This window comes from Schistocerca gregaria, chromosome 2 (genome assembly GCF_023897955.1).
Source record: "Schistocerca gregaria isolate iqSchGreg1 chromosome 2, iqSchGreg1.2, whole genome shotgun sequence".
NCBI classification, from domain to species: Eukaryota; Metazoa; Arthropoda; class Insecta; order Orthoptera; family Acrididae; genus Schistocerca; species Schistocerca gregaria.
The window spans coordinates 818,987,543-819,006,331 of record NC_064921.1 but is presented as its reverse complement, the minus strand read 5'-3'; the positions used below and the strand labels follow the sequence as shown (position 1 = coordinate 819,006,331).

Genomic DNA, 18,789 nt, shown 5'->3' with positions numbered 1-18,789 from the left:
ATTTTCCGAAATTCCTCCACCAAATAAGACGAAGTAAATATACCAGAACTCGAAATGAGAACAGCTGTAAACATAATTTAGAAGTAGATATCCCTGGTGTTGCAAAGCAACTGGAATTACACAGCCAGTGACAGAGGAAATGGCCAAATATCTTTTCAGAACGTCTTTAATGTATCAGAGAAGTAGGTCTAATGCATTTGATTCTAATGTTCTTTAGTAACAATTAATTTTCAGAAGTAAGCTCCTTGGTTTTACTGACCTGTTTAAAGATGATCAATAAATTAATAAGAAATTTTAATTTTTAAAGGACTATATCTAAATGTACTTAAGTAGATTTACATCTACTATAAATGTTCGCAGCTGAACGTAAATAAAAAATATTTGAGGTGCCAAAATTGTCAACGTTAGGTTCAGTTCCCATTTTCTTTTACAAAATCGTATACTATCAGTTTAACAAACCGAGATATTTTAGATGATAGTTGCGATTCTGAAGCTTCAGAAAATTATTTTAGAACTCATAATTATGTAATAGTATGGCCATAATATATATAAATGTTATCTTAACGTGACAACAATAGGGATTCTTTTGTGCGGCTTGAAACACTTTTTAATTTTCACATTAAAGGCTGATTCGCATCACACTTTGTACAGGCTTTGGACCGTCAAAATGATAAATGACCATTTACCATTCTGGCGTGTGTAAAATCAGTATAAACACGCTGAACTAATGTACACTCTATTTACAATTACAACTTAATATTAGCTCATATAATGCTGCTTCAATGTTTTAATAATTTTATCTCAGTAATCTGCGAGGACTCAGTGATCTTCATAGTTTTTTAAGACGTTATGTTTAACGTATTTTAGTCCAGTTTCTGAATATGGGCAATGGATTTCAAGCAACGCCTAATGTTGCCAGTCTCTTCACAATTGTCTCTATCCTGTCGTCCAGCTTCAAGTACTTCTCCTTCGTCTTCTTACCTTCAAGAATCATTTCCAATTTCATATACATGCAGTTTGTGACCTCTGTTTCCTTTTTCAAGCACTCCATCAAATAGTTGATTCTAGGGTGAGGGTTTCCAATAATACTATTTATTTTGTTGTGCCACCCTTCAACAGCGTTCGTCGTTCGGTGCCTTTATCCGTAACAGTCCCACATTTCTATTGCGATATCCTCATTCTCTAGCCAGTTACCCACAATGTAGTCAAAAAATGGAGAGAACATTCCATTATCAGGAGCTTCTGCATGAATCTCAATCCATCCATTGCTTACGTCCTCCGGTTTTACAACTGCCAGCGCTGCACACATGCTGACGTGAAGTCTTAAATCCTCGTTCTAGCGGTACTCCTCAGTTAAACCGAGAATTCTAATTCTTCTTCATAAACTCCTCTTCATATGGAAATAGAATCCATTTATTTCAGTTGCGGGAAAAACTTGACGAATGGCCGATATCGCAGCTGCCTCAAAGTCCACCTTTACTTGTTTAGGACACCACTCAGAGACTGCCTGTTTTATCAAACGAAACAGACGAACATATGTGTCTTTCTTCTTGTCCGGGAGCAGTGCAAATACAGTATGAAGAATGTTTGTTTCTTTAATAGGGCCTTCTAAGTCTACGTGTATGGTGTAGATATGTTCAAATTGCTTGCTGCGTCTCTTAAATGTTCCATCCATAAAAAATGGGAACATGTGTTTAAACTTTCTTTTCCTTTACTTCCACTAAAAATCATTATTCTCACCTCTAATCTATCGTCTTCCAGAAGAAAACTACTGCCATCTCCCATTTTCCCCGTTCTTGACTCCATCGACGACGCATGGTTCTCTTCATAGATTCTGAATTAGGCACACTGTAACAAAGTCATAAAATTTATTATGTAGATTTCCCATTTCATCCGCGTATATCTCCGATAACTGTGTAGTTTCTTCTCGAGCTCTTCTCTTCGCCCTTTCCACTTCCTTTCTCACTTTCAGAGCCGCTTCTTCAGGTGGTCTAATACATTCAACACTTCTCCTTCTCGAAAGCACCTTTCCCTTGCAATGATCCGCTTTTCGGCGTAAGCATATCCATGAAACAACACCCTCTTTAGATTCCGTAACGCGTAACCTCTGTCATGAGCTGTAGGCCTGCCCTTGTTCGTTGTAATAACTTCCACACTGATGGTCACGTTAGGATCTTCGAAAGCAAACTGGGCGGGTGGGTGAGGAGGAGGTGGAGGAGAGGGGGGGGGGGGGGGGCGACAAGGCACCCAACCCTTCGGAGCAGGTAAAATCGTGGCAAATGTCCGGCGTGGCAACTGTCCGGACACCGTTTGTGTGGATGGGGGTTCAAAGAAACCCCGGCGTGTTACTGTGCAAACTATGCAGCACGTGACTGAAGAGTGTAGACTAGGAAAACTTTCTGGTGGACTCATCTAGCTGCGTTTGGTGACACAAAGGAACTTTGACATTAAGTTATAATATTTTCTCTGGAGTATCTGTTTGTTTCTTTGTATTACGTATATGTTGTGTATATTTAACCTTTTATATATGAAGTCCTTAAATAAGATTGTAAAATGACCATGTAAGCTATGCAAATAAAAAGACACACCCTTGGGAATAATGTAGTTATTGTCTTTGAACGAAACGTCACTTTTGCTCGTCTTAACGTGTATTTATTACAGTCATCTTCTGTACGACACTGAGGCAGTTCTTTCTATGTACAGTCAAAAAACTTTTTTAAAATTTTATTGTACAATCTTTTAAAAAATTGTGGAGTCCGCTAGCTGCTGCTAATCCTCGTTTATTGTCGACTCAAGGTACAACTGGTTTCACGAAAACTAATCGGATCTTCAAGTTAGGCCTGCAACAACATACACAGGAATCAGACGCCGTCAAGTGAAAAAACTAATGATGTCTACTATGGAGAGATAGAAAAGTACTCTCTTGGCTGTATTACATTAAGCCATTAAACCAATACGACCTTCCATCGTTCTATAAGGCACATATCTTGGTGTCATCAGATGCAATGGATGCTGAAAGATCCACCAATAATCTTAGATTATTATGGGTCATCACTGAGGGATATTCTGTTTCGAGCCTGAAAAATTGAGCGGATAAGCGGAGAACAAGAAACTGTGGCACCGTAAGCCCGTATTTATAGTACTGCAACAATTTACCAGTGTTAAACTCCTGATAGTATTTACAAACACAGCTATCTCGGCTGCAATGTAGAAATAGTAACATCGTACCCAGATTCAGCCGCTGAAACTGACATGGGCAATAGGCCATAGCTACTATTCGATTGTCAGTAGATGTCGGTAGAGGGCATGAGCGTTGTACAAGACCGTAGTGCCTTATTTTTCGAAGGTTGGGAGTCGTTTTACAAATGAAATTGACAACTGAGAATAAATTATATAACAATGGGTGTTGCTTGAAGTTGGTAACGTTACTAACACCTTTAAAACTGTAGAAAAATTCTGACTAATGTGCTTACTTTTTAAGTTTTCATACAAACCCACTAATTAAAAATTAAAACTTATTAAAATATGAGCTAAAAAAATTGGATTTTTTTCCCAGGGCAGCTAGGTTCAATTAGATTATTAACTATGCTGCTAACTAAATAAGGAAAATAGCTAAGAAAATTTAACTATGCATATATTAAGTCATGGTTGTGCAATAGAAAACTCATACATTCCATGTATGGTCCAATTCTGATCGAGCTATGTTACTTTGCAGTGGTATATCGCTCGGAAGTTTTCGTCCTTAAATTTTGTACATCAGTTTTCAGAGGAGGGAACTGGAGCTCAAACGAGCATGGAAAATCGCGTAAAAAGCGCACTCTCGCTGGGCGGAATATCAGCATGACGGGCGTTAATCCGCTGAGTGTACTGGACCCAGCTCTGGCTCACATGGCTGCGTCCCGTACGATACGATACTACCAAGGGCCATATTCTACCGTCCCGCACCACAAAAATGTAAACTAAAAAAAAGAGTTTATTATAACACTGTGGCGTGGGACCCTCATAATAGTGAAACACTTAAGTACTGTGAATGAGCTTATTCGGCTGAATTTTTCGGTACGCAGCCGGTATGAATTAAATCAGCATTCACCTCTCAAAACTGTTCCTGCGCTCCCCGGGGTGGATTTGCCCGCGATGCCCGGTAGAACATATGGCGCTTCAGCTGGCAGAACCGTTAAGGCTTTTAAGAGAGTTGTCAACGGAATTTTGGCAGTATGAAATGAGCTGGTTTTCGAGAAAAAATTAGATTTGTTTCGCGTCTTACAACGTCCAAACCAGAACCCGAAAAACACAGCAATGGAAAAACTGAGGTTGACCAAAAGCAGTCGTGTAACTGTGTTAGAAGACAGGTCTGACATTTGCCTTAGCATTATAGATGAAATTGTAAGCTATGAAGACATTGTAAGTAGCTTCCTTACTAATGAAATGTGTGATCAAACCAAATTGCCAATCGGGTTACCTAAGACTTTCATTTTTAAGACTTATTATTTGGGAAAGTACTGTATTTGAATGAAATATTGGTAAAATTTGCTTCGTTGGTTCCTTCCTTTTGTTAGGTTTAGTTTGCTAAATACATGTTTGGCAATAGTTACAAAGTGTTTATTTAACACTGAAATACTCATTTTTGCATCGACGTCAGTCTCAATTTGTTGCTCTCTCTCTCTCTCTCTCTCTCTCTCTCTCTCTCTTTTTAAATACTTATTCATAGTGATGGTAATACGTCGTATTGAATGACTTATTCATTTGAATTCTTTTTTCTTATCTTCATATTGACCAACTATGCTGAAGCACCAGTTTCAGTTTCTCTTATTTCTTTATTATTGTTTCCTATTTTTTTTCAAAACTCCTTAATTTTTTTCCTGTTGTGCTTTTATTTCTGCGTTCCAGATTTCTTATCCCTTAGGACTTGAAAGCCTTCTAAATGTAAATCGTTCAAATGGCTCTGAGCACTATGGGACTTAACATCTGAGGTCATCAGTCGCCTAGAACTGAGAACTATTTAAACCTAACTAACCTAAGGACATCACACACATCCATGCCCGAGGCAGGATTCTAACCTGCGAGCGTAGCGGTCGTACGGTTCCAGACTGAAGCGCCTAGAACAGCTCGGCCACATCGGCCGGCTTCTCACTTTAATATTATAGAAAAAGGTCTTTTCTATTATTTACGATACTTTGATGTTTCTTTCTAGTTCTTTTCTTATTTCTGTAATCCATGCTCTAGTCTATTTCTTCGTCCAGAAGTACGGGGATATTTATTTTGCTAGCCTTATTTCATTCGTTTGTTAGATGTGCCCCAAGACGATTAATCTCTACTCTGCCAATAGTTCTGATATTTTGTCTATATTTTTATATATCACCTCGCTTTTTCTTATTTTCCAACCAACTGTAATTGGTATTGGATCCGTTATTTTCAAGCGCCTCTATTCTCTCCTGCTTATATTTATTCATTAAGCCTTCACATTCATATAAAAAATCTTGTTTTACCACTGTGGTACAGTGTTTTACTTTTGTTTTTCTAGATGTATATCTTTGTTGCAGATTTTTTTGTCAGACATGTGAGTTTTCATTTTGTTAAGTCTTGTATATATTGAACTTTTTTCTCGTCCATTATGCTGGATGATTGCTCCAAGATATTTAAACTCACTAAGTAGTTCTATTTCACCTATTTGTGTTTTCGTTTTTTTAATATTTGTTGGCTTTTGATATTTTTTCTAGATGATTTATTTTAGTTACTGCTTCTGTCAAGTTATCTGAAGGTGTTAAAAAATCGTTTCCAAAATCCCGGCGGTTTACCTTAATTCCATTTGATTATCTTGCCAAAAATATTTCTTCCGTTCTATCATTTTTTAGCTCCAAATTCTAGATCTTTACAATTTCTTCTGCCAGGCAATTAAACAATAAAAATAGCCTCCCCTTGTCTAACACTGGTTTTTTCTTCAAATGGTGGGGATACTTCTCCCATCAATTTAACATTATTGGTTAGAGTTTCACAAATTATGTTTGCTTATTTTGCTGTAACACCAGATTCTCTACCGACTTTATATATTGTTTCTTTGTCTACAGAATCAAATGCTTTCGTGAAATCAATAAATGAAGCTATTATAGTTTTCGTAGTTAACATTCTACAGTGAATTATTGACTTTAAATTAAAAATCTATTTTTTTGCACAGTGCTCCCTTTAGAAATCCACCCGGGTGTTCATCTAAAGTTTCGTCAGCTCTTCAGGAGAAATTTTGATGACATTTTGTATGCTAGTGGTCTGTTTTGAGAATTCTGGTATGACCCTGGGCTTCCTGCTCTCCTCAATTTAAAACTCAATTGTTTTAATTTTCATCAGTGTATCATAATTTGTGTAGCAAACATTTTTACAATTAAGTACTAAAACTTAAATGCCTCTTTTTAGGCTTTAGTTCGAAAAGTGATCTAAAATGCTATTGTTATATGTAAGGTACCACTACATTTGTCCTCCTAGTGACTGCACCACAAGTTCAGCCTATAGATGCTTTATAAATTCGGCTTTGATACTAGCACTCTGCGTCTTACGCTATACAAATTGGCCAACTGGAACACAACAGAAAAGTACTATAAAACGTGCTCTATACAGTTCCGACGTGGTACACAAATTATTGGAGGAACTGAATCAAAGAAATGAAAGAAATGAGGAAATGCAGACTTCAGGGATGGGAATGAGATGCACAACAAGAAAATTAACCCAAAGGAAAATTCTACAGAGACTTACAATTTCGTTAGAAAACTCTACTTACAATGTCGTTCTTTCTGAGTTGGTCGACTTCCTTGAAAATCTTAGCTCTGCAGGAGACAAAGGTGGGGAACTCATATAGCCAGAATTTCAAAGACAGAAGAAAGAGGTGACAGTAGCACGTAAAGTGCCCTCCGCCACACACAGTTGGGTGGCTTGCGGAGTATAAATGTAGATGTAGATGAAGACGTCAAAAAAATAGAGCTTATCGGCGATTTAGCCAATTACAACTGTTTACCTCGAGAGAAGAATCCCCAGCCATAGCACGAAAAGGAGGAACAAGAAGATAACAGCACAAATTTCATAACATTAAACTGTAAAGATGATGAGACTTCCTTTCGTAGGCTGATTATAACCAGAACGGCGATATGACTGGGGCTGTGCAAGAATATTTTTGAGAAGGTGAGACTGCTATTTGCAGCCCAAGGATGTCGACGTTAGCCAGCAATAGTTCAGCCTTTTCGTCTTCTGCGCTCCCCGTAGAACGTCCGCATAAACCTGTCAAATATATCACTTGCGCGGAGACATACTAGAAATGTTGTGTGTTACCATCTTCGCAAATGCTGGACCAAGACAGACGGGAAAAGTTCGTGCTCACCTCAGAAACGAAAACTTCTTTGTAAGCGTCTTCGGAGCAATGTTCTCGTGATTTATTGAAAATAACGTTCCCAGCCGTTGTTTTTGAAGATCCGCATAGAGGGCAAGTATTCACAATGTAAAAAGCTTCGCTTGTTATCACTAGCAACACAGATACCTGATGAATCAAAACATTATGGTCATTCCCCATCGTCAGATTAAATGCCACCTGATCGCTTTGTGAGCACGTGATCTAGTAAGGAAAGTACCGGGTGATCAAGAAGTCAGCATAAATTTGAAAACTTAATAAACCACGGAATAATGTAAGTAGAGAGGTAAAAATTGACACACATGCTTGGAATGACATGTGGTTTTATTAGAACAAAAAAAACAACAAAGTTCACAAAATGTCCGACACATGGCGGTGGACAGCAAAACGTCAGTGACTGCGCATGACAATCGTGTATGAAAGGAGCTGTAATGAGAATCAGATGCGCCAGCAGTCGCAACATTTTGACGTTACCTGAAAAGGTGCTTTTAGTGAAGTTGTATTATCAGAATGAGGTATGTGCTATTTCAGCGTTACGATTCTATCGCGATAGGAAGGGGATTCGAACGGGTAAAGATCCGTTGACAAATGCAGCTGTGGCGAGAATGATTTCGAAATTCGAAGCCACGAGTTGTTTAGACGATAGATTCCGTAGTGGCCGACCGAGCACAAGACGTAATGTTTCTGAGACAGTTCAGGAAGAAATGGAGACTGTAGCGGGTTCGCCTATGCACGGGGAAGTCAGCGCTCGTGCAGTCGCACGTCGCACCGGCATTCCATACACTACTGTTTGGTTGGCACTTAAGCGTACCCTCCGATGCTATCCGTACAAAATCCAGCGGCGTCATGAACTATTACCTGGCGATTTAGTAAAGTGGAGGGCATTTGCAGTGTGGGCGTTTCAAAAGATGGTGGAAGATGACGATTGGTTGAGTAATGTGTTGTGGACCGACGAAACTCATTTCAAGCCCCGAGGGTCTGTCAACGCCCACAGTTGCAGAACTTGGGCTACCGAAAATCCTAGAACTGTCGTGGAAACTCCATTGCACGACGAGAAAGTCACGGTATGGGTTGGATTTACCACATCTACCGTTATCGGACCTTTTTTCTTCGAGGAAATGCGTGATTCTGGTTTTGTAACTGCTACCTTGATGGGTGAGAGGTACGCCGATATGTTACAGAATCGCATCATCCCCAGCCTGGGTGATAAACACTTGTGGGAACGTACGATATTTATGCAGGATGGCTCTCCGCCCCATATTGCTAGTCGCGTGAAAGATCTCTTGCGCGCGTCGTTTGGTGATGATCGTGTGCTCAGCCGCCACTTTCGTCATGCTTGGCCTCCCCGGTCCCCAAACCTCAGGCCTTGCAATTATTGGCTTTGGGGTTAGCTGAAGTCGCAAGTGTGCCGTGATCGACCGACATCTCTAGGGATGCTGAAAGACAACATCCGACGCCAATGCCTCACCATAACTCCGGACATGCTTTGCAGTGCTGTTCACATTACTACTCGATTGCAGCTATTGTTGAGGAATGATGGTGGACATATGGAGCATTTCCTGTAAAGAGCATCATCTTTGCTTTGACCTACTTTGTTATGCTAATTTTATCTATTCTGATCAGATGAAGCGCCATCTGTCAGACATTTTTTGAACTTTCGTATTTTTTTGGTTCTAATAAAACCCCATGTCATTCCAAGCATGTGTGTCAATTTGTACTTCTCTATCTACATTATTCCGTGATTTATTCAGTTTTCAAATTTATGCTGACTTTTTGATACCCGGTATATAAGAGGAGCAGAAATGTATGTTGTATCATTGTAGCGACTATAAGAACCGCAAATGGGGAAACCTAATGACACAATCGGCTTTGACGAAGGGCGTATTACGAGGGTTGTTCATTATATGAAGTGACAGATTTTTTTACTCGGACAATTTCGGCTGAAAAATGCGGAATTTGCTGTAGGACATGGTAGAATACAGCCGCTTCAGCTCATATACTATCATGAATTACTGACAGGCGGCGACGCTATACGTAGCCTTCAAATTTGCGTCTGCTACGCAGATGAGTTTCAAACAGACAGCTATCACTGAGTTTCTTTTGGCGGAAAACCGGACCAGCGCAGATACTCACAGGCGTTTGTAGAACGTCATCAGAGACCTGGTAGTGAACAAAAGCACGGTGAACCGTTGGGCGAAGCGTCGGTCATTATTGCAATAACGTCGCAAAAACCTGTCCGATCTCCCGCGTGCCGGCTGGCCGCACGCAATTGTGACTCGTGCAACGTTGGACTTCAGTGTGTTCATTACCGCAAAAACGCAAGCGAATTTCTCCTTCTCCATACAACGCAACACCTCACGCAAGGCTTCGCACCCGAGAGGAGCTCACAAAAGTTCTCTGGACTGTTCTTCCTCAGCCAGACTACAGACCGGATGTCGCACCTTCCGACTTCCATCTGCTTGGTCCCATGAAAGATGCACTTCGAGGAAAGCTGTAAGTGAATGATGGGCAGGTTACTGATGCAGAAAGATGTCTGCTGCGAGGCCGACCTGTATAATACTATCATGCTGGCATACAGCCCTCCCAGTAAGGAGGCGTAAGGCAGTCGCGCTGAACGGAGATTATGTTGAAAAATAGGTTTTTGTAGCCAAACTAGTGGGGAATAATATGGTGTACTGGAATCCTGAATAAAACTAACCTGCTTTCAGAATAAAATGTGCTGCATTACTTACTGAATGCCCTCGTATTACGGCCTGGCTTCTGGGAGCGAGCATCTCGGAACCGGGAAAGCTGATCGGCGAAGTGTTTCGCAGCTCACCGTTCAGCGTTTACCTTTCAAGGTGCAGTCCCGCAGCAAACGACTCCTATGTCTTTCCATGTTGTTCTAACGACATGGACTACGTTTGCATTGGTCCACAATAATGGAGAACTGTCCATGGTTCAATGGAACCTTGCCACGAGCTCGGACGAATCACGTTCCTCGTTACGACAGCTCGACGGTCGTGTGCAGATACGCGGTCATCCAGGCGAACACCTGCTGGAGCTATGCATCGCACCATGGAGTCATTACATGATGAGGGACGTTCGACAGAGTTCTCATGTGACCTGTGATGGTAACCGAAAGCAGCATGACTGATGTGAATTACGTGAATATTATTGGGGACCACCTGTATTACTTCATGACTGATGTCTTCCACGACGGTGATGGCATCCTTCAGCACGATAACTGTGCAAGGTGAGAATCGTGCTACAGTGGTTTGGAAACTCACGTTAATGTCTTGCTCGCCGATTTATGCTTATTTGAATGCGACAGAACACATCTGGAACGCTTTCGGGCGCCTGTCCCGCGTCCGAAAACCATCAGCCTACTATCTTCGTAGCCGGCTGTTGTGACCGAGCGGTTCTAGGCGCTTCAGTCCGGAACCGCGCTACTACTACGGTCGCAGGTTCAAATCCTGCCTCTGGCATGGATGTGTGTGATGTCCTTATGTTTGTTAGGTTTAAGGAGTTCTACGTCTAGCGCACTGATGACCTCAGATGTTAAGTCCCATAGTGCTCAGAGCCATTTGAACCGTTTGACATTATCTTCGTGAACTGGTTAGACATCTGGTGCCACTAAATTCTGGAAACCTGCCAAGGACCTATAGAATCCATGTCAAACAGAATCAATGCTTTATTACGTTCTAAAGGTGGACCGAGATGTGGTCATTATTTTTGGCTCGTCAGTCTATACTCCACTCCACGTACCCCACTTAGGTAACATTACAACATAATAGAACCGCAACTGGGGAGCAGAACAGACGAAAGATTCGCATCACTTCAGGATCAAGCTTCTATGTGTCCGTTGTGCATATCAGTACCACTGCAATGTTCTACGAGTACAAATTTCAGATAGGGCAATAAAAGAAAAGGCTTCTTTAGATCATTTGAAGTTTATTATTGTAGTAATTTATTTATTTACTCTATTTTGAGCTTCCATGTTAACGCCAGTTTTGATTATAGTATTTGTCAATAGATCCACTTTAATACATGTAAACAAAAACAATGACTCTGAGCAAAGTAGGCCTTGCGTCATATGTTTGAGTCAAGTTCTTTGCAACAAGTAACAGTTGTGTGGCACATGCTGGATGCTGGCAAAGTTTATTTATTATAGTGTGTATGCATACATATTCTGTAAAGTGAGCAATGTGGTGTCAACTAGCCATCATTATGGAAGCAGACAGATGGACACTGACAACAAAAGCCGCCTATATTGTCGCAGTAAGTACAAAACTAAATTTTGGATCAAAATACACAATACTCATGGTAATGCATCAAAACATGTTCCATCTTCTTGTCACAGAGCCTGCACCCAACATTATCTTGAATAACTATGTAACTTCCTGTACTACATCTGACGATACGCCTGGAAAGTTTCGAATACCTTTCCATGGAATGAATAAAGAAGTATTTCAAAAAAGTGACTGGCTGCAGTTTTATGTTTTTACATCGAACAGTCACGGGTTCTAAAATATCCGTAATGAATAAGCATAATCATTATCATATATTTGCTTCCAACCGACGAACCCGACTTAAGGAAGGCAGGACATAGTTATCGGATAATTAGTCTGTTTCATAGTTTCCAGTTTGGTACTCCAGACGGACAGTCTGCAACTAGGCTGAAAGTAACAGACGTGTTTCAAAGTACGACAAACATTGCTTATTAAACGCTTTTCCACTGCTGTAGACCTGTGACGCCAGTTGCGCGATTTAAGTCTACTTTTCTTTTTTTAAATGATACCAGTAACATTTATTGCTCATTACTTCTCTACTCGGAGATAGCCGGATTGAATCCTAATGGAGGAAAATATTATTATTGTCGGTATTTTGTCGGATAAGAGACGTGATGGTGCCAACATTCCAAAACTTTCCGCTGTGAATCATGCAGTGAGGAAATACGACCATGTTACTGATCCCTCAGTCAAATGGGCTGATAAGCTCAGCAGTCACTTTACAGCTATTCCAAGTACGATTAGCTCTAGGTTCAAGCTTTTACATCTATCTCATCAGCAAAAAAAGGAACAAAATCACTCCATTTCATAACATTCATCACTGCTTCACACGCTAAACACACTTTAAGACGTCTGAATCGCAACGCACCAATTTTCCAGAAAATAATAACAAAATTTACTTTCATTGTTCTCCTATTATTCTCTGTTTATTACTTCTCGTGACGACTGTCATGAGTGTCTGATTATGTTCATCATATCCTCTTTCAGATGTTTGAAGACTGGTTTCTGCCGAACACCAGACGAACAATAAATAATCTTTATCCAAAGTTAAAGATGTTGTTTTTAATAAATTTGCTTATCATTTATATGGAATTTGCGGAAATCCATTAACGTCCATGGTTCGTCATGGGGTATTACAAACGCACAACGATTGACTATCCAGCTGGCTTACGCAACAAACTCCTCGAAGAAGAAAGACGACCTTTTGAATGAGAATTTGGCAAGAAAAGTACCACGAATACATTTCTCCCTTAGAGAATCACCGTAATTTTCTTTACTTCTGATGTAGAATTGGCAATTACTTTGTTGTTGTTGTTGTCTTCAGTCTTGAGACTGGTTTGATGCAGCTCTCCATGCTACTCTATCCTGTGCAAGCTGCTTCATCTCCCAGTACCTACCGCAACCTACATCCTTCTGAATCTGCTTAGTGTACTCATCTCTCGGTCTCCCTCTACGATTTTTACCCTCCACGCTGCCCTCCAATGCTAAAATTGTGATCCCTTGATGCCTCAAAACATGTCCTACCAACCGATCCCTTCTTCTAGTCAAGTTGTGCCACAAACTTCTCTTCTCCCCAATCCTATTCAATACCTCCTCATTAGTTACGTGCTCTATCCACCTTATCTTCAGTATTCTTCTGTAGCACCACATTTCGAAAGCTTCTATTCTCTTCTTGTCCAAACTAGTTATCGTCCATGTTTCACTTCCATACATGGCTACACTCCAAACAAATACTTTCAGAAACGACTTCCTGATACATAAATCTATATTCGATGTTAACAAATTTCTCTTCTTCAGAAACGCTTTCCGTGCCATTGCCAGTCTACATTTTATATCCTCTCTACTTCGACCATCATCAGTTATTTTACTTCCTAAATAGCAAAACTCCTTTACTACTTTAAGTGTCTCATTTCCTAGTCTAATTCCCTCAGCATCACCCGATTTAATTTGACTACATTCCATTATCCTCGTTTTGCTTTTGTTAATGTTCATCTTATATCCTCCTTTCAAGACACTGTCCATTCCGTTCAACTGCTCTTCCAAGTCCTTTGCCGTCTCTGACAGAATTACAATGTCATCGGCGAACCTCAAAGTATTTACTTCGTCTCCATGAATTTTAATACCTACTCCAAATTTTTCTTTTGTTTCCTTTACTGCTTGCTCAATATACAGATTGAATAACATCGGGGAGAGGCTACAACCCTGTCTCACTCCTTTCCCAACCACTGCAATCGTATCTCCCATTTAGTCTTCATCTACATCCTCTTCCATTTCCATAATATTGTCCTCAAGTACATCGCCCTTGTATAAACCTTCTATATACTCCTTCCACCTTTCTGCCTTCCCTTCTTTGCTTAGAACTGGGCTGCCATCTGAGCTCTTGATATTCATACACGTGGTTCTCCTTTCTCCAAAGGTCTCTTTAATTTTCCTGTAGGCAGTATCTATCTTACCCCTAGTGAGATAAGCTTCTACATCCTTACATTTGTCCTCTAGCCATCCCTGTTTAGCCATTTTTCACTTCCTGTCGATCTCATTTTTGAGACGTTTGTATTCCTTTTTGCCTGCTTCATTTACTGCATGTTTATATTTTCTCCTTTCATCAATTAAATTCAATATTTCTTCTGTTACCCAAGGATTTCTAGCAGCCCTCGTCTTTGTACCTACTTTATCCTCTGCTGCCTTCACTACTACATCCCTCAGAGCTACCCATTCTTCTTCTACTGTATTTCTTTCCTCTATTCCTGTCAATTGTTCCCTTATGCTCTCCCTGAAACTCTGTACAACCTCTGGTTCTTTCAGTTTATCCAGGTCCCATCTCCTTAATTTCCCACATTTTTGCAGTTTCTTCAGTTTTAATCTACGCAATTATTACTTTACCAACTGTAAAATGTTATAAAAACATAAAATATTATAATATGAACAGTAACAGCAATATTCTTCATTTTGTAATCCTGAAATTCCCCAAGATCTTTTTCATAGTTTTTTTAATTTTTTGTACAAAGAATTCATAAAGCGTAGAAATATACACACAACTTACCAATTCCGGCAACCAAATGGAATGTTCTCAGTCGAAAACCCTATAACAAATAACTACATTACAACGGTATTCAAGTACAGCCAATCGCTAATGAAACAAAATAATGTTTAAAGAACGCACAATCTGTAAGACATTCATTTCTCTTGGCTTCATTTTGCGTGAAAATTTGCTAGAAAATCACGGGCCATTACACTCTCTGAACAAATGTTTCCGAACACCTCTATGTGATGGGAAACTGTCCGCTAGACGTCACGAGACGCGGGCCTGGCAGTGTAAACTTCTAGCCATTAATATTGCTACATCAGGAAGAAATGCAGATGATAAACGGATATTCATTGGACAAATACATTATACTAGAACTGACATGTGATTACATTTTCACGCAATTTGAGTGCATAGAGGCTGAGAAATCAGTACTCAGAACAAACACCTGTGACCGTGATGACGGCCTTGAAATGCCTGGGCATTGAGTCAAACACAGCTTGGATGGCGTGTACAGGTACAGCTGCCCATGCAGCTTCAACACGATACAACAGTTCATGAAGAGTAGTGTCTGGCGTATTGAGCCAGTGGCTCCGCCACCATTGACCAGACGTTTTCAATTGGTGAGAGATCTGGAGAATGTGCTGGCCAGGCCAGCAGTCGAACATTTTCTGTATCCAGAACGGCCCGTACAGGACCTGCAAGATGCGGTTGTGCATTAACCTGCTGAAATGTAGGGTTTCGCAGGGATCGAATGAAGTGTAAAGCTACTGGTCGAAACACATCTGAAATGTAACGTCAACTGTTCAAAGTGCCGTCAATGCGAACAAGAGGTGACCGAGACGTGTAACCAATGGCACCCCATATCATCACGCCCGGTGATACGCCAGTATGGCGATGACGAATACACGCTTCCAATACTACCATCATGATGCTATAAACAGAACCTGGATTCATCCGAAAACATGACGTTTGGCATTCGTGCACCCAGGTTCGTCGTTGAGTGCACCATCGCAGGGGCTCCTGTCTGTGATGCAGCGTCAAGGGTAACCGCAGCCATGGTTTCCGAGCTGATAGTCCATACTGTTACAAACGACGTCGAACTGTTCGCGCAGATGGTTGTTCTCTTGCGAACGTCCCCATCTGTTGACTCAGGGATCGAGCCGTGGCTGCAGGATCCGTTACAGCCATGCGGATAAGATACCTGTCATCTCGACTGATAGTGATACGAGACTGTTCGGATTCAGCACGGCGTTCCGTATTACCCTCCTGAACCCACCGATTCCATATTCTGCTAACAGCCATTGGATCTCGACCAACGCGAGTAGCAATGTCGCGGTACGATAAACCGCAATCGCGATAGGCTACAATCCGACCGTTATCAAAGTTTCTCCCCCTTACACGATTCATCACAACAACTTTTCACCAGGCATCGCCGGTGATCTGCTGTTTGTGTATGAGAAATCGGTTGGAAACTTTCCTCATGTCAGCACGTTGTAGGTGTCGCGCCCGGCGCCAACCTTGTGTGAATGCTCTGAAAAGCTAATGATTTGCATATGACAGCATCGTCTTCCTGTGGGTTAAATTTCGCGTCTGTAGCACGTCATCTTCGTGGAGTAGCAGTTTTAATCGCCAGTAGTGTAAAAAATTCCTTGAAATAAGCAGAAGGGATCACTCCTGACTTTCAGAGTGCTACCTCCAGTCCAGCTAACGCAGTGACAGTGAGTAACAAGAAAAAAAGAATGCGGTCCAAGGTCGAGCAGTTCCTCATAAGCAACATTTTTCTGGACCCATGTACCAGCAGTACAATCTGAGTCGAAATTGAAGAATCGTCTTTCGGATGAGTCAGAACACCGACGTCACTCCAGCCAAGGGCCGGTTTCGCCTCCGTGCATAGACGTTCAAACGCCTAATTCAAAGTGTCTCCAGCAGAGTTCAAGCAGTAGAAAAGTCGAAGCGTGAACAAACCTCATATTAATGTCTTTTAATAGATTCCGGATACTTTGATCAAATAGTGTATATTAGAGCACAGTACAGTGGAAGCTTGTTTATCTGGACTAGATGGGATCGTAGGTCGTCTGAGTTACCGAAAATAACCATAATGCAAAAATCCATAAAGAATGATATTGGTTAAAAATGTGTTAAATTTATTTAATGTACATACACAAACTGCACATGTTTTAGCATAACGTTTGATAAGATATTGCAAAGTAGAAAAAATAATTAGTTTTACGTACTCAATGATCAATTAAGTTTCTTTTGAGCCAGATTTTTATGTCGTTTACGTGCAGAACGATTACGCAACCGTTTCACCGTCACTGTATAATTACATCGAAGCCGTTTCTACCCGATGTTCCAAAAAGCCCTTTATTTCGTCCAACTGTGTTTTTACGTCTGTTTCTTACCTCTATATGTGTCCTAATGTCTTCATAATGGAGCGTACTTCGTCAGATAATAGATTGGTGCAGAAGAACAAACTGCGATATTTTCGTCATCAGGAATCAACAATTTTTAAACAAAAGTCTTCGGTTTCTTTCCGATTATTCTTCCAGTCTGGAACCACTGAAGTTCCACTCCAAATTCAGCAACTTTTTAGTCTTCAACAATTATCTTTTGTCGACCCTATACAGTGCCTCTACTACTGAAACGTCCCCTTAGAAAAATTGTGCATGACTGTGCTTAAACTGACACACAATATTTTTTAGCGCAACGCAATCTGACTTTCAAAAATCCCTACAAAAAAATGACCCTGACTAACATTAACCTATACCTTTCACAAATCACTTACCTCACCAGAAATATTCGTTACTCGAACTACTGCAATACAGTGAGCGCCACGACTGCCAGCTAAATAAAAGATTCAAACTACAGAAGGCACTAACTACTGATAGGCATAGTTAGTGAATGAAAGATTTTAATAGAGAACAAACGATGTGTTTACCTTAACAGTGTTCAAAAGTCATAATGTATATAGCAGTTCATGACATCCCGTCTTACAAATTCCAAAACTCCGCCATCTCTCTCCCTACATCCACCACTGCTGGCGGCTCACCTCCAACTCCGCAACGCTACGCGCTGTTAACAGCCAACAGCCCAACACTACAATGGCAGACAACTATGCAAACTAGCCATAGACTGCACACAGCACAGCCAGTGATTTTTATACAGAGCGCTACGTGGCGTTACCAACAAGAAAATCTAAACAGCCTACTTACACTACTTGCCCATGTACACTACCACCAAAACTTTCTCTTACACGTCATTTTATGCTCGCAACAACTCTACAACTGAACTCAACATGTTAGCTCATCTTGTGTCATGATCCACATGTGGCTGTTGGTTGAACTGAAATTTAATGGTTGTTGTTGTAGATTCTCTACGTATACCGAGCTGCTTTGGAAATGCGAAGTAGCCGGCAGGAATGACCGTGCGGTTCTAGGCGCTACAGTCTGGAACCGAGCGACCGCTCCGGGCGCAGGTTCGAATCCTGCCTCGGGCATGGATGTGTGTGATGCCCTTAGGTTAGTTAGGTTTAATTAGTTCTCAGTTCTAGGCGACTGATGACCTCAGAAGTTAAGTCGCATAGTGCTCTGAGCCATATGAACCATTTTTGAAATACGAAGCGAAGAGTACTAAGCGTATACACGGAACGACGTTGTCAAATAACCGTGCAAGAAATCACCATCTTGTGCTCCTTGCCCATGCTGGATACATGCAGAAGTGGAAACGGCAACGACTCGATTGAGATCCCCAGCACATACACATGGGAGACGCGACCCATGGCCAACGTCAGAGCTTCAGTCTGACAATACCACTCTCCTTCCGTACTTAGCACGTATCGGATGGGTAGCGTACTGCCACACTGAAGCAGTGAATCCGTCTGGCTATCTCAGAAAGCAAGCGTAAAGTCAGCGGCAATATTCTTGGAAATGTTTCTCCGCTTACATTCCGGATCAGATTTTTTTGTATACTTACGGTTTCAACGATTTTGTCTCTCGTCACCATCAAGAGTGGAGCATGCATTAAAGTTATTAACAGGTGTGTACCGATGTTACACTCGTGTGACACAAGTCATGGAACAGCGATAGGCACGAATACAGATGGGAGTA

The 18,789-nt window shown here is 41.0% G+C and overlaps 1 protein-coding gene across 3 annotated transcripts in view; it reads right to left on the bottom strand.

The window, feature by feature from the left end:
• The window catches only part of LOC126335153 (uncharacterized), a 459,220-nt gene that overhangs the window by 278,079 nt on the left and 162,352 nt on the right, over positions 1-18,789 (bottom strand). For 2 of the 3 annotated variants that reach the window (XM_049998124.1, XM_049998125.1), the window contains exon 2: positions 14,699-14,738. The exons of the other annotated variant lie outside the window; for it this stretch is intronic. The gene's annotated coding sequence lies outside the window, so the exon portion shown is untranslated. The remainder of the gene's footprint in view (positions 1-14,698; positions 14,739-18,789) is intronic. 3 annotated transcript variants of the gene reach the window in all.